Source organism: Protomyctophum parallelum (assembly GCF_964188405.1).
Source record: "Protomyctophum parallelum genome assembly, chromosome: 1".
Classification (NCBI taxonomy): domain Eukaryota; kingdom Metazoa; phylum Chordata; class Actinopteri; order Myctophiformes; family Myctophidae; genus Protomyctophum; species Protomyctophum parallelum.
This window is the reverse complement of record NC_139697.1, coordinates 11,180,738-11,194,851: the sequence shown is the minus strand read 5'-3', so window position 1 is coordinate 11,194,851 and position 14,114 is coordinate 11,180,738. Positions and strand designations below refer to the sequence as shown.

General features: G+C 42.9%; 1 protein-coding gene across 1 annotated transcript in view; it reads right to left on the bottom strand.

The window, feature by feature from the left end:
* The window catches only part of csmd3b (CUB and Sushi multiple domains 3b), a gene marked incomplete at its 3' end in the record, with an annotated part of 548,364 nt that overhangs the window by 190,327 nt on the left and 343,923 nt on the right, over positions 1-14,114 (bottom strand). The window lies entirely within an intron of this gene.

Genomic DNA, 14,114 nt, shown 5'->3' with positions numbered 1-14,114 from the left:
TCAGATTATTTATGAGGAGAGGAGAGGAGAGGAGAGGAGAGGAGAGGAGAGGAGAGGAGAGGAGGAGAGGAGAGGAGAGGAGAGGAGAGGAGAGGAGAGGAGAGGAGAGGAGAGGAGCGGAGCAGAGCTCTGGATAAGAACGCTTGCTAAATGCCTAAATTGCCATATGAAATGTAATTGTAATTGAGGAGAGTGGAGATATCACAATGGAACAGCATACAAAATGTGTGTGTGGGCGTGCGTGGGACCATGAAAAGAATAACCTAGTGTGTATCTGTGTGGCGGTGCGTGTGTGTGTGTGTGTGTGTGTGTGTGTGTGTGTGTGTGTGTGCCTCGAGAGGAAGTCTCGAGAGGAAGCTCAAGTGTAAGCTGGAGCGAGGAACAGAAGCACGGAGAGAAGGGGAGGTCAGATAAGACGCTATTGATCAGTGACATGTCCCAGGATAGCAGTGTTTAATTGGAGACAGTTGGCTGTGAAATACCACAGGATAGCTGCCGTTGGAATATTGACTGATGCAGACACTTACGGGCAATTTAGTCTTTGGGAAGTCACCCGGTTCAATGGCAAACAAGCTCGCAGTTATGACTGCCTCTAGCATTCCAGCAGACAGTGGCTTTTTATTGTTTCTTTTATGTTTTCCTTTCATTTAGCTTTGTCAACAATAAAACAGAGACTGAGAAGAAACAGGGCAGACTAAAGGGATTACGGTATGTGCGACACTTTTGGAATGGTCTCTCTAACCACTAAACAAACTAGCAGAATATACGGTACACTACTGTATACTATACAATATACTGTACCGTGTAAATGTTGCATTCACATTTCCTAATGACTGCTAGCTGTTAGATAAGAATATAATTAGAAACTTGTTATTGTGCCACATCATAACATGATTTATGGGCAACACGAACATAGCTTTTATCAGTAAAAAAAAAGATTGTTGTTTTTGTTACAATTGTGTTCGTCGACCAACTAAAGGGATTTCTCTCTGAGCTCGGGGTTACAATAGGTTTGTGTGGGTGTAACTAACGTAATTAGGGGGGGGGGGGGCGGGGAGATACAGTAAATTAATGGCATAATGGGTACAGATTCTGTGAAAGAAAGAGAGAGCAAGAGAGAGAGAGAGAGAAAGACTTCACTACTCATTATAAGGTCCAACACACACACACACACACACAGAACAGAACACTCTACAGAATACTGTAGATTTGCAACAACAACAACAACCTGAAACACCCCCAAGACTATGTGCTTTCATCTAGTGTTATGCTAATATGCGAATCAAAAGATTTGACATTAGAAAAACATTTATTTTTCATCTCTTGTGCAACGTGTGCTACAGACTCGCTCGCTCCTGCAAGCGATGGGATCGCTGAACAGAGTCGACCGTCCCACCATTCATGTCATTAAGTACAATAACGGGATTGGGTTTTGTATAAGGCAACCTTTCTTTGGTGACAGTGTACTGTATGCTGCACTGCACAAACTAGCCACCTCCTCAAACACACCGACGCAGAGTTCTAAAACTTTCTTGTTGGAATCACTGGCCTTTCTTTCAGCTCTGCTATTTCAACAGCCTGCCCTATACTGTCGCAGTGGAAGTGGTTTTGCATGACTGCTTTTGAACATAATGGTTACTTATGGTCCCATTGATCCGAGCCAACATCTTCCTCTCAACAAAGCCCCGGTGAAGTCACTTACCTATACGCCTACCGGTATACTGTTATTCATGACAAAATGTATGTTGCATTTGGACCAGGGGTTTCCAAATCTATCCATGCCAAGGACAATTAACTATAGCCATATAGTAGTATATAAAACATTCCGGAAAATAATGACATCCCCAAAATAGTGAAAGAGGTTAAACTGGCACAATAACAATAAGAATAAAAAAATCCAAGTATATTTTCTTTCATGATTTTCCCCCATCTTTCCAAATGGCCCCCCGATGGCCCGGCTCTCACTTTGAGAACATGCATTCTAGCCTACTAGTAATCTCGGTTCTACATACATCTGGCCAGCTCGTTGGTGCTTTGCACTGCTGCATCTTTCTTGTGTACATCCACATATGTTAATGTTGTTCCCACAGCACTACTTTGCTGGCTGGCAGCTCTTGGTGTCTTTGGCAGTGTTCTGCTATAGTCTCATTCTCATCAAAGCAGACCAGAGGTAGAAAACTGCCGTTCCCTGATGTCATCGCTAGGGACACATGCATCAGTAAGCAGGAACTGGGGATGGCAATGAAGGACCGGGAAGTCTGGCGTGGCATTGTGAAATCCATGATCTCGACCGCGGTCGAAAGATGATGATGATGATACGTTGGGGTAGATATATATACGGACCTGGGATATGACGCCACCTAGCGTCGGGGTACATATACAGACATGGGAAAGAAAGAATTAAGTTCTGCACGCAGCATTCTGGTGTAGCACACATCCAGAGTCTTCTGCAGTTTTGGCTTCAGGGTTCAGCATTCACTGCCGTATAGGAGAACAGACTCTACCGTTGTATATACTGTAAGAAGCTGAGTTTGGTTTGACTACATACACTGCCTTTCAGGGCCCTCCTCACTTTAGGCCTGACGTCGAAATAAGAAAAACGGTCGCTCTGAAAGAATATATATTCAAAGATTTGTGCCGCATTTTTACGATTTCTTTAAAATAGCAGACCTACAAGCTTGTAGATCTGCTATTTTTCAATAGCTAAAGCATAACATAATGCTTAGTTAAAACACCAAAAAGGGTTCCCGTCCAGAATGGGTTAAGATCTTGTTCCGTTGAGTTGACCCATGACTGTGATTCAAATAACGGTTGTTATTAATAACGGTTTCTGTATATACAGCATTAGCGACGCCCCACAGATGTAACCATTCATGGGAGCTGATAGCCCTCCCTATGGGAGCTCATCTCCAATACTGGCTTCCCACATAACTCCAACCGGCACATTTTCCAATGACTAATTGTGACCAAACTTGTCTAAAAGCTAGTCATTGTGAATGTTTGCATTTGTGTTTTTTCATTTCATCATGGTGTGAAGTGTGAATGGTTTTGAAACTACAGCTTATAGAACTGAAGTCACGTTAAAAACCGTAAGCAGAGAAACCACCATTAGAATGGCACACAGCTCTATAGCTGTCTGTTATGTTTAAGCTTTTATTTCATATTTACAAACTTTCATCCATTTGTCCACACTATTGCTGTGATATTAACTTAATTTGGACTTTTTCAGCTTTACCGCTCCTGCCGCTATGAATCTGCTTGTCACATATTCGGTGACAATTTGTCTAAAATGTAAGCAACAGCAGTAAAGCCAGCAGCCTTTTAAAGGCGACCTGGATTATCATATTTTTCTTCAGCCGTGGATTTATACATGCATTATTGTGTCTAAATATATTACGTTAAAGAGTAAACTGGAGTGTGTGTGTGTGTGTGTGTGTGTGTGTGTGTGTGTGTGTGTGTTGCCTGGGGCCATGCTCGGCGGCGTGTTGTTAATGACGCATGCATGGTAGCTTGTTTGATTTCCCAGCTAAGCTTTTATTTGGCTGTGTAGTGGCAGTGTGTGACAAGAGAGCTGGTTTGTCTGTCCTTGGGTCGTCCTGCACGAGTTAGGAGGTAATTTTCTGGTTGGTTTGAAGCAGTGTTTGTTCCTTAATTAGTTTGTTCAGCGGTAGGGCTGCAGGAACACTTGCTGCTAACCGCCGCACAAACACACATACGCACAACAAACAGCCACATGGAATGCCTTTTGGACACACGTCCAAAAACACACAGGAGTGCACACTTGCACACATTCATTAGGCCACGCGCACATATATACATGTTCACCCATTATTACATGCATGCCCGCACACGGCTCTAACATTCAAGCACACATGGGCCCAAACACAGACCCTTGAAAGCACACACACTGACATGCACACTGACATGCCTGCTTGCGTTTTTGACTTAGTGAGAGTAAAAGAATAGGACCCTGAAGAAAAAATAAAGTGCGTGTGTGTGTGTGTGTGTAATGGGGTGTGCCCATACACTTTGTAATACAGAGTCGGAAACAGGAAAAAATACCCTATGGGTCCTGTCCTCCCTTCATTCCTCCCTCCCTTATTTATCGCTTCCTTCCTTCCTTCCTTCCTTCCTTCTGTGTGCGTGTGCATGTGTGCACGCATCCATCTCCCTCTCAGTCCTTCACACTGATCTCAGTGGACAGTCTTCATAATTCTCAATGCATCTTCAATTGACCTTCTCGTCCGCTCAGCTCACTGCGTTTTATACACTGATAAGTACATGGCACATATAGATCTTTGTGTGTGTGTGTGTGTGTGTGTGTGTGTGTGTGTGTGTGTGTGTGTGTGTGTGTGTTGACAGCTCAATCAGTGTGGGCTCAATGAATGGCCGGCCTATCGTCGTGCCAACAGCAGAACGGGCACGGTGTTGCTATAGCAATATAGCAGAGAGAGAGAGAGTTATCGCCAGAATTACCAGAGGAGCTAACATCCCATAATTTATATTACAGTCCATTCCTTGCTCCCTATACCACTTATTCTCTCTCTCTCTCTCTCTTGATATGTCTGTCTGTTTCTACATTTCTTCTTGCCCTCTCTCCACCTTTGTATCTTTGATAGCATCTCTGTGCTATAACTTCCTCTCTCTTCCTGGTCGCCTCCGACCTCATTAGCTCTCTCTCTCTGTCATTGTTTCATTCATATACTGGCACGCTGTATGGAGGGCTGCAGGCCAAAAGAGCCTAAGTGTCATTGAAGCGCTAATGAATTCTACATCAAATTAATGTTTTTGATTAGGTCGATCTGCCATTAAAAGCATATTGTTGGGATCACGACCAAGATTAAATTAATGCTGCAGGCAGGCTGAGATCACGCGCGTGCCGTGCGCGCATCCGTGCATGTGTGCGCACGTCCATGCATGTGTGTGTGCGCGTGTGCGTGTGTGTGTGTGTGTGTCTGCGTTTGTGCTGAATTCCCATGCAGTTACATCCAGGAATCAAGCCCTCAGTTGAAAGAACGTTCCTGGCATTGATTAAATCAGCAAGCCGAAGAGCAGGTCCAAGCATAGCTCAACCACTTACCCGACGCAAGTGGAAATCAAATGAGTAGATTTTACTCGAGTACTGTACTCCACTCATTTACTGCCGGAGTAAATACAATCTAATAATCTACCCCGTTAGCGATGTTGTCGTTGATAATCACTGTAGGTTTTCTCTGTGCTTCCGCAGACAATACAAATAAAGTGCAGCCACCCGTTCCCTAGATATGGTCCGTTGGATGGCCTAAGCAAAACACGAGGAGAGGAAGCCGAGATAAAGGCATTTCCGTAAATCCAGTGACATGGAAGTGAACATGATGGCAGTTTTTTTTTAGTCAAATGAGTCAAATGGTGACTCATAGCTTATTCACAACTATGAAGGAATAGAAAGCCTGCAGATTCTATTAGCTTGGATTCCCCATTTGATGTTAGGTGGGTTTCTGAACCATCCAAATTCCACAGCCCTCTATTGAGACACAGACCAAGCTATCTATCTATCTATCTATCTATCTATCTATCTATCTATCTATCTATCTATCTATCTATCTATCTATCTATCTATCTATCTATCTATCTATCTATCTATCTATCCATCCATCTATCGTTCGTTCGTTTAATGTTCTCTTATACATAATTACAAAGGACAGGACAAAATATGATTTGTCTAAAATGCATTGCTTCTGAGCGACACCGAACTTGTACGCATAATTACCTGCTGAACATATCTGTTGGGTCGCTCTGTTTCCTAAATTCTCTCTCTCTCTCTCTCTCTCTGGATAGCAATGATGATTGTACATGGCACAGCAGCATTGCAATTACAAATGCTTTCATTAGAAGCTGTAGCCTTGGGTTGCATTTGAATAAAACCAAATTGATAAAATAGTAGAAAATAGAAAATTGTAGAAAATTAAATCTCTTAATTCAAGACTGACTGCTCAGTGCACATGAACTCTTCCCGTTCCACGCACCGAGGACGCGCTTGAACATTATTCCCCGACGTCCACCCCTCTCTCCACATCGTTCGATAAAGGCATATAAAAAAACATGATATATACAACCAATGATAATTGCCACTTCACGAAGGATAGACCACTTTGAATTATAACAATCCAGTTGTGAATTGGCGTATTGAGTATGGTGCGAGAAAACAGAAACAGAAAGAAAACAGATTTATTTTTGGGATGTGGTCGGAGGACTTTGGTGTAGAGCCATTAGCGGTGTTCTATACTTGTGAGGACCCGATCTGCTTGGATCCACGGTGAGTGGCGCGCCGAGAATACAAGACCTGCAAGCTCACAACGTGCTGTGGACGAGACAATTGGAGCTTGTGTATATCTTCTATTTTCGGTGCACCTTCATTCAACAAAATATAAATGAGGCCGACTCAATTTGCAAATAACGGCCCCAGTGTTTAAACACACGTTGGCTATTAATTAGAGGCGTTTATTATGCAAAATGGTGTCAGACCCCTGGCGGTTATTAGGTAGTGCAGGGCGCCTGGGCGGCTATTTGAGGCAGGGCTACTATGTGGAAAAACTGTACCATATTATAATGAACGTTAGTGATTGCCAATTATATGAAGATAGGCTGAAAATGGGCGAGATGGTCCTTTAAGCACTGTACATTAAATCATGAGTGCTAGGGATATTTTTCCGTACATTAGGTACAGGGTTTGGTATTCATGCTGAACGTCCTCCATTAGATCTGCCCTCTGTGTGTGTGTAATTTAATCTCTAATTTAATCTCCTTGATTGTTGCTTTGGACTGTAACCAACAAAACAATAATTAATATCATGGTTTCTGTGTATGTTGTTTGATGATGTTTGATTTAGTTTATTATTTGACTGTCTATTATGCCTCTGTATGTTGTTTTACCGCATATTTGACTGTTCTATTGTGCCTTTAGATCGTTCTGTACAGGACCTTGGTACAACGAAAGTTGTTTTTAACTGTGCTCTATAAATAAACTTGATTTAATTTGAATATGCCCGTATCTCTGGTACTGAAGCAGCAAAATGCTACAGTAGGTATCCTATACTTGCTGGCCTGTGTGACAGGATGGTGTGCCTTGCATTCTGAATGGCTTCGGTCTGACCTCTACTTACAGCCAGGATTTATGGACTGCAAGGATGAGTCGTGACGTTCGGAAACACACAACTCATGGCCTAACTCGAGGGACCGACCGCCGTGCTACCAGGACCGAGCTCTAGGTCCACGGAAGAGTTATGGTTCCTGTTCAGATCGTAGGTTGCTGAAGTCTTGTATTCATACTTAACTCCGTTTATGGACGCCTGACTGACATAAATCCTATAAAATCCCTGATCTTTGGGGCTTTTTTTCACAGGGTTGGGCATAATGTCAAAGTAGTGAAATGTTTGTTCTTTTTTTTCTTTCCTGATAACTGTACTCAAGTGCACAGGCATTGGTGAACAGACAAGGAGCCCCTTGCACTGACACGTTGGCTTGATATTGATTAGCTGAGCTCATTGATTACTGTCATGCAAATACTGTAGATATACAGTATACATCAACGGTCAGTGTACTGTATGACATGTTTAATGACAGCTTTTACTACTTGACTTCCTCTTAGTGAATGAGCCGATGTGTGTGTGATATATAATCAAATTACTATAGTTGAGCCACAAATTGATGCAAAATCACTATAATGGGTGGTGGTCTGCTTGTCTGACTGTATATCAGAGTATTCTCTCTGAGTTAAAGTAGCACTGAAGATTCCACTGAGATCCTTTTATTATTGTTATTCTGCCGTTCTCTCTCTTTGCTGCCAATGAAAAGCAGAATTCCAGCCTTAAAACTAATTCCTTAAAGACCTAATGGGGCCTAACTGTGCTTCGGGCTATGGTGTTTGGCCACAAATGGTCAGAACAGCGGTCAGTGGTTTCTGCAGGACGGTTGAACTGGCCGTTTTAACAAGCTGCCCACAGGAACAGATAGATTGACCAATGGACAGAGAGAATGATTGATGACATCATTAAGGGGCACAAAGTGCTCCAATGGCTCTCGTTCTCTGGGTGGAGCGCTAATGGGCACACACGCGCATGCAGGTACACACACACACACACACACACACACACACACACACACACACACACACACAGTCACACACACACACACACACACACACACACACACACACACACACACACACACACACACACACACACACACACACACACACACACACACACACACACACACACACACACACACACACACACACACACACACACTTGCTAGTGCATGCTGTGGAGAGTCTATAGGTTTTCACAGGTGTGGATCTGACCCACATCCTGTCCCTCCTTGGTGAAGATGAGCCAGAACATCAACGGCCTGCCACCACAATGACTGGTTGTTTTATTTATTTTATTTTATTTTTATACTTTTTTATCCCACGATTTTGTAACCCACTTTTCACCCCAGTGTCAATGATCTAATGTGATCCTGGGCTCTACACACCCTCCGCTAACCTAGTAGTCCCCATATATGGGGGGCATGGGGAGAGCAACGGATTTGAACTCATGCTTCCTTCATGCTTGAGTGTCCAAGTTGCTCCTTTACACCTGACAGGGGGGAGTTTCCCTGGTTGGACGTAGCGCGTGGAAGGAACACGTTATTCCAACCAGTTCCTTTCCCCTCCATCAAGCGCCCCGGCTGGCCAGGGGGAGGCAGTTTAGAGACCAGGATTACTGCATGTTTTTTTCCCAGACAAATACCCACACACCCTTCAGGGGTACAAGTAACAGCGTCTTCGCCATATTTGGGGGCTACCGATAGTGGAAGAGATTGCACAGAATTTCGCACGCCGTTTGGCTGCTTTTTTTGGCATCCCAAGTTGTTGGAAGCCTCTTACAACCAAACTGTGTATGTGTCCTAGGCTGCCGAACCTGTAGCCTAGTTCAATGATGGCCTGGAGGAGGGGCTTCCTCTAAGCTAGAATCAAAGGTGCAGGCCATTTCAAGATCTGTTCTCCTCATTGACCACAACAACACCTGGTGTGTTAGCAGAGATGTGCAAAAATTTCAGTATTTTCAGTACAGACTTGAAACATGGAAGGTTTGACACAGGAATGTTTGTACATTCTCACAGAGAATTCTCACAGAGAATGTACAAAATGTTTAGATATGTCCTTTGTTATGAGATCTCACTCTCTCTCACACACTCTCACACTCTCACTCTCTCTCTCTCTCTCTCTCTCTCTCTCTCTCTCTCTCTCTCTCTCTCTCTCTCTCTCTCTCTCTCTCTCTCTCTCTCTCTCTCTCTCTCTCTCTCTCTCTCTCTCTCTCCCCCTCCCTCCCTCCCTCCCTCCCTTTCACTCATTCCTTCCTTCAGCTTTGTGTCTGTGTCAGACTGTCAGTCTGTATCTTTCTAAGCCTTTTCAACAAACTCCCTCAACAAAAAGGAGACATAACTTAATTGTTTCCTCATGCCAATAAAGCCCTTTGAATTGAAAGTTTTATTTAATTGTCTCTCTTTCTTTGGCTGATTCTTTCAATCACACCCACACCATGATGGTGGTGGTTCTTAAGAATGTCATAATTCTTCCCTTTATTCTCTCAGAATCTTGCTGTAGCTATCACCATCATACCCATCATAACGCCTCTGTCAGGTTTCAGGATAAAAAAGCAAAAAAAGTGGACCCAGCTCATACTTTTTTTATATATATTATTTTTATCCCACGATTTTGTAACCCATTTTTCACCCCTGTGTCAATCATCTAATGTGATCCTGGGCTCTACACACCCTCCACCAACCTAGTCCCCATATATGGGGGACAAGGGGAGAGCAACGAGCTCATGCTTCCTTCATGCCTGAGTGTCCAAGTTGCTCCTTTACACCTGACAGGGGGGAGTTTCCCTGGTTGGACGTAGCGCGTGGAAGGAACACGTTATTCCAACCAGTTCCTTTCCCCTCCATCAGGCGCCCCGGCGCCCCAGCTCATACTTTTGATGCTTTTATGTGACGCTGTAGCATGATCAAGTAGGGCATTCATTTACGAAAAACAGTTAAAATATGGAGATAACTAGGTTTTTTCTCGACAGCAACGATAAACTACCCAATGAGCAATAGTCGGCTATAACCGGATTAACTGGTCTAAAAGTGAAGGTTTTTTTGCGGTCTAGGCTTAGCTGTTGTAGTCAATGATTTGTTGTCATCTGGCAGGAATCAGAAGTACCAACAATAAGTCCCCACGATCGCTTCTGTTTCCACCTTGTGGTTTCCTGCCAGATGACTACACATCATTGACTACAACATAACGGAAGTTACCATCCACTCCCGACCGGATCAACCCGAAATGGAATGTTGCCCAGGCTTTTTAGACGCCCATTTAGACGTATTTTAGACTTCTAATAGTGCTCAGTGGGTAATATGAGATGGCTTTGTGCAGCATAAATAAAAAAGAATCATGCCTAGTCTCATATGAGGCTGTCCCAGTGCTGAGCCTAGGCACTTGGCTGTCTGCCAGACAGCAAATTCCCGCTGTCCATTTTCACATTGCAAATGGAGTTTTTAAGCAAATACTGTACTGTAAGGCCCCAGTTTTACACCCGGCACAATACGGCACAAAGCAGCACAAAAACGCAGCACAATGGTCACAGCTACTGTAGTAACCGTCGACGCAGTCGGAATTCTCAGCACCCACGTTATGAATAGTATATAATATATATATATATAATAAGTACCACATTAGACTAGATGAACCTACAGTATGTAGGCGGGTTGGCAACGGGCGCACGATGCTCGCAAACCAAACGCATTCCAATTCAACACAACACTCATGTGCAGTATGGTAGATGACATTGCTGCGAGACGCATAAAGGTTACAAATAATTAATGATCCCGGGCCACATTATTATCCATATATTGCATCTGCACCAGCCAATTTGCCGTGCTGGCAGGCACCAGGAACGCTAATTGTTTTTGTGCAACAGAAGTGGCAGATAAACAATTTTGCAAGCACTTAACTTTTAATTATTCCTATATAAATATGACTGATACTCTCTACGTCGCCCTCAGGCGAGCCCCGCCATTGGTGTCTCCAGACATCCTGGTTCTCCATAGCGTATACGATATAAGAAATCAGTTTAAAATAGCCACTGCTCTGTGTGTTTGCATGGAGACAAGGAGAGAGAGAAAACTCTGTTGCAGTTTATTTCTCTGGCATCTCGTCCAACTCACAGTATCCATCAGTTAAATAACAATGTGCCAGGTGCAGGCATACCTACATCTTAAAGGGAGTGCATGGGAGACGTCACTCTGATTGGTCAAATTTGACACCTTGGATTTTACTGTGTAGAAAGTGCATATACGTGCGGTTTCTAAACTATTGATTTTACATTTGTATTCCACAATTTTTAAACCCCTTTTTTTTCACTCGTGCCAACCCTTTGCTAAGCCCCACCCACTCTACTCTGCCAGACCAGGGTCGGACAAACATTGCTTCTTGTCCATTGACTTGTATGTTATATGACGGATTTTCTCATGTAAAAAATAGATCATTTCAGGAGCAAAAGCTTCAAAATCTATTCTAAATCTAGTCAGCAATGAAACTGGTTCACATGACGCTTGTCCTTCACGGACGTCATGGAACTTCCCCCTGTTTTGAGCACCTTGCTACATTTACAAAGCTAACATAAACATTCAAATTTGCTCATCCCCAGGACCACGGATGTTAGAATTCTGTCGGTGGCCATTTTCTCAATAAGTAAAAAATGTATAAGAGTCCAATACACCTCCCAACCGATAGGGGTGTGTAGTTGAAAGCATAATGATGAAAAAACAGAGGACTGACCGGTGGTCGGATAAAAATGCTTTTAGATCTGTCCCTCACCTCCTTGAGATAACACCTTACTTTGTATTAATGCCATTTTCTACCATGTTGCACTTCGTATGTCGGTCTGTATAAGAGTGCTTGCTAAATGCCTAATTTGCATATTTTATTTTACATACACGCACACTCACGCACACGCACACACACACACACACACACACACACACACACACACACACACACACACACACACACACACACACACACACACACACACACACACACACACACACACACACACAGCCAATCAAACAGAGAGAGTTGGCTCAGTGGCCGTGCCATCTGTCCATTTATCAAGGTGCCGCATCGGCACGCACGCACGCAGGCAGGCACGCACGCAGGCACGCACGCACGCACACACCAGCTACAAAGACAATGTTCTACTTTATCAACAGTGTGTTCGATTTTATAAACTCCACAATGTACTGGCCGTCATCACGGACAGTTCTAAACTGAGCATGAGGACATTGCGATTCAATAGATATTTTGTTTGTCTGTTTCTCTACCGCGGGGGTGCGTTTGATCCTTGTTTTGTGTGTACTAGTTTTGATGAGCCAAATAATGGCCAAGGCTTCCAGACGCAGCTCGTCCTCTCTGTCTGTCTCAAACATATTCAGGAGTGTCCACTTTAGATACACGCTGCTAGATGGAGTCTAAAGGTCATGGCTGCCTTTAGTGTTCTGCTGCACTGTCCCCACAGCCTCACAGTGTCACTCCATCATTCTGACCTGAGATCAGATTAAAAAAATGTCTGTTTGAAAATGACAGTTTTCTGAAAAAGCTATGTTTCTATGTCAGTCGTTCTTCGATTTTTCAAAAATAGCAGACCTACAAGCTCGTAGCGCGCCACTCGGTGGCGCGCTATGAGCTTGTATATCTGCTAGCTAAAGCATAACATAATGCTAACACCAAAAGGGGTTCCCGCCCAAAATGGGTTAAGTGAAACTATCAATACTGAAATGTAGGAATACGAGTTAAAACGAGTAAAAGTCCAGAATGTATTGACTTGAGCAAAAAGTACATAGGTATCAAAATGTACTGAAGTACCAAATGTAGAAAGTAGGCTACTCATTATGCAGAATGACCCATTTCACAAGTTTTCTTTTGAAAATAGCCAATCTACAAGCTCACAAGGCCAGCAAGAGCTGGTAGTTTGGCTATTTTCAAATGGCCAAAATGTATTTAGGGCTGGTTGCTGTACATATGTTTTCTAATAATAATCAAAATCACCTGTTTAAACTAGTAGCTGAAGTTTTCAAATAATTGTAGTGGAGTAAAAAGTACAATATTTGTCTCTGAGATGTAGTGGAGTATAGTAAAAGTAAATTGGAAATACTCCAGTAAAGAAAAACGAAATTGTACTTATTAAGTAGCCTACAGTACTTGAGTAGGCTAAATGTACGTATGTTCAACTTAAAGCTACATGTTACATCGTATGTCTTGTCCGCCTCACCCAATGGAGAGGGAATTGCAACAATCTATGACTTACAATAGGGATAGGCATATTGTGTCAGATTCTGCGTGACATTTTCTTGATTGACATTGTCAGCCAGGGTCTAAATGGTAGTAGTGTAGAGACCACCTCCAACCACTGCAGATGTGCTAGTTATATTGTATAATGTTATGTTTTATTGTACCCTGTATGATGTTTTGAGGGTTCCACTGTTTGAGGTAATGCAACAAAGAAATCCTGATCTATTCTGGGAAGATGATGGACAGAAGTTAGACTGGTTATTTAATTATGAAGTATTTAGGACAGCCCAGTTTGTTTCTAGAGCCTGGAGTAGAAGACAAGCACAGCTCTTCAAGTAGGTACATGTGTCTCCTGTCACAGGCCTAATGGTGTATTTTATTTTATGTTGTATATTATATAATCTGCCTCGTAAGGATCTGGAGTGTCAGTTTGGTATTCACTTGATCATTGTTTGCAAACCGTCATGTTGGTTTATTGTAATTGTTTATGTAAACTGTAAAAAGTATCCTGTAAGTCCATAATGGGCTGGGCTTCTTCGGCTACTCTAGCAGATTTTATTGCATCAAATAAGTCTGTGATTGTAACTTTAATGAGATGTCTTCTCGTGTCTAATCATCTGATTTAATAAATCTGTGATTGTAACTTTAATGAGATGTCTTCTCATGTCTAATCATCTGATCTGCAGTTTTACTGTAGTGGCCAAACAGCCCCCACTTTGAAAAACATAAAATAGTGAAAATAGCCGATCTACAA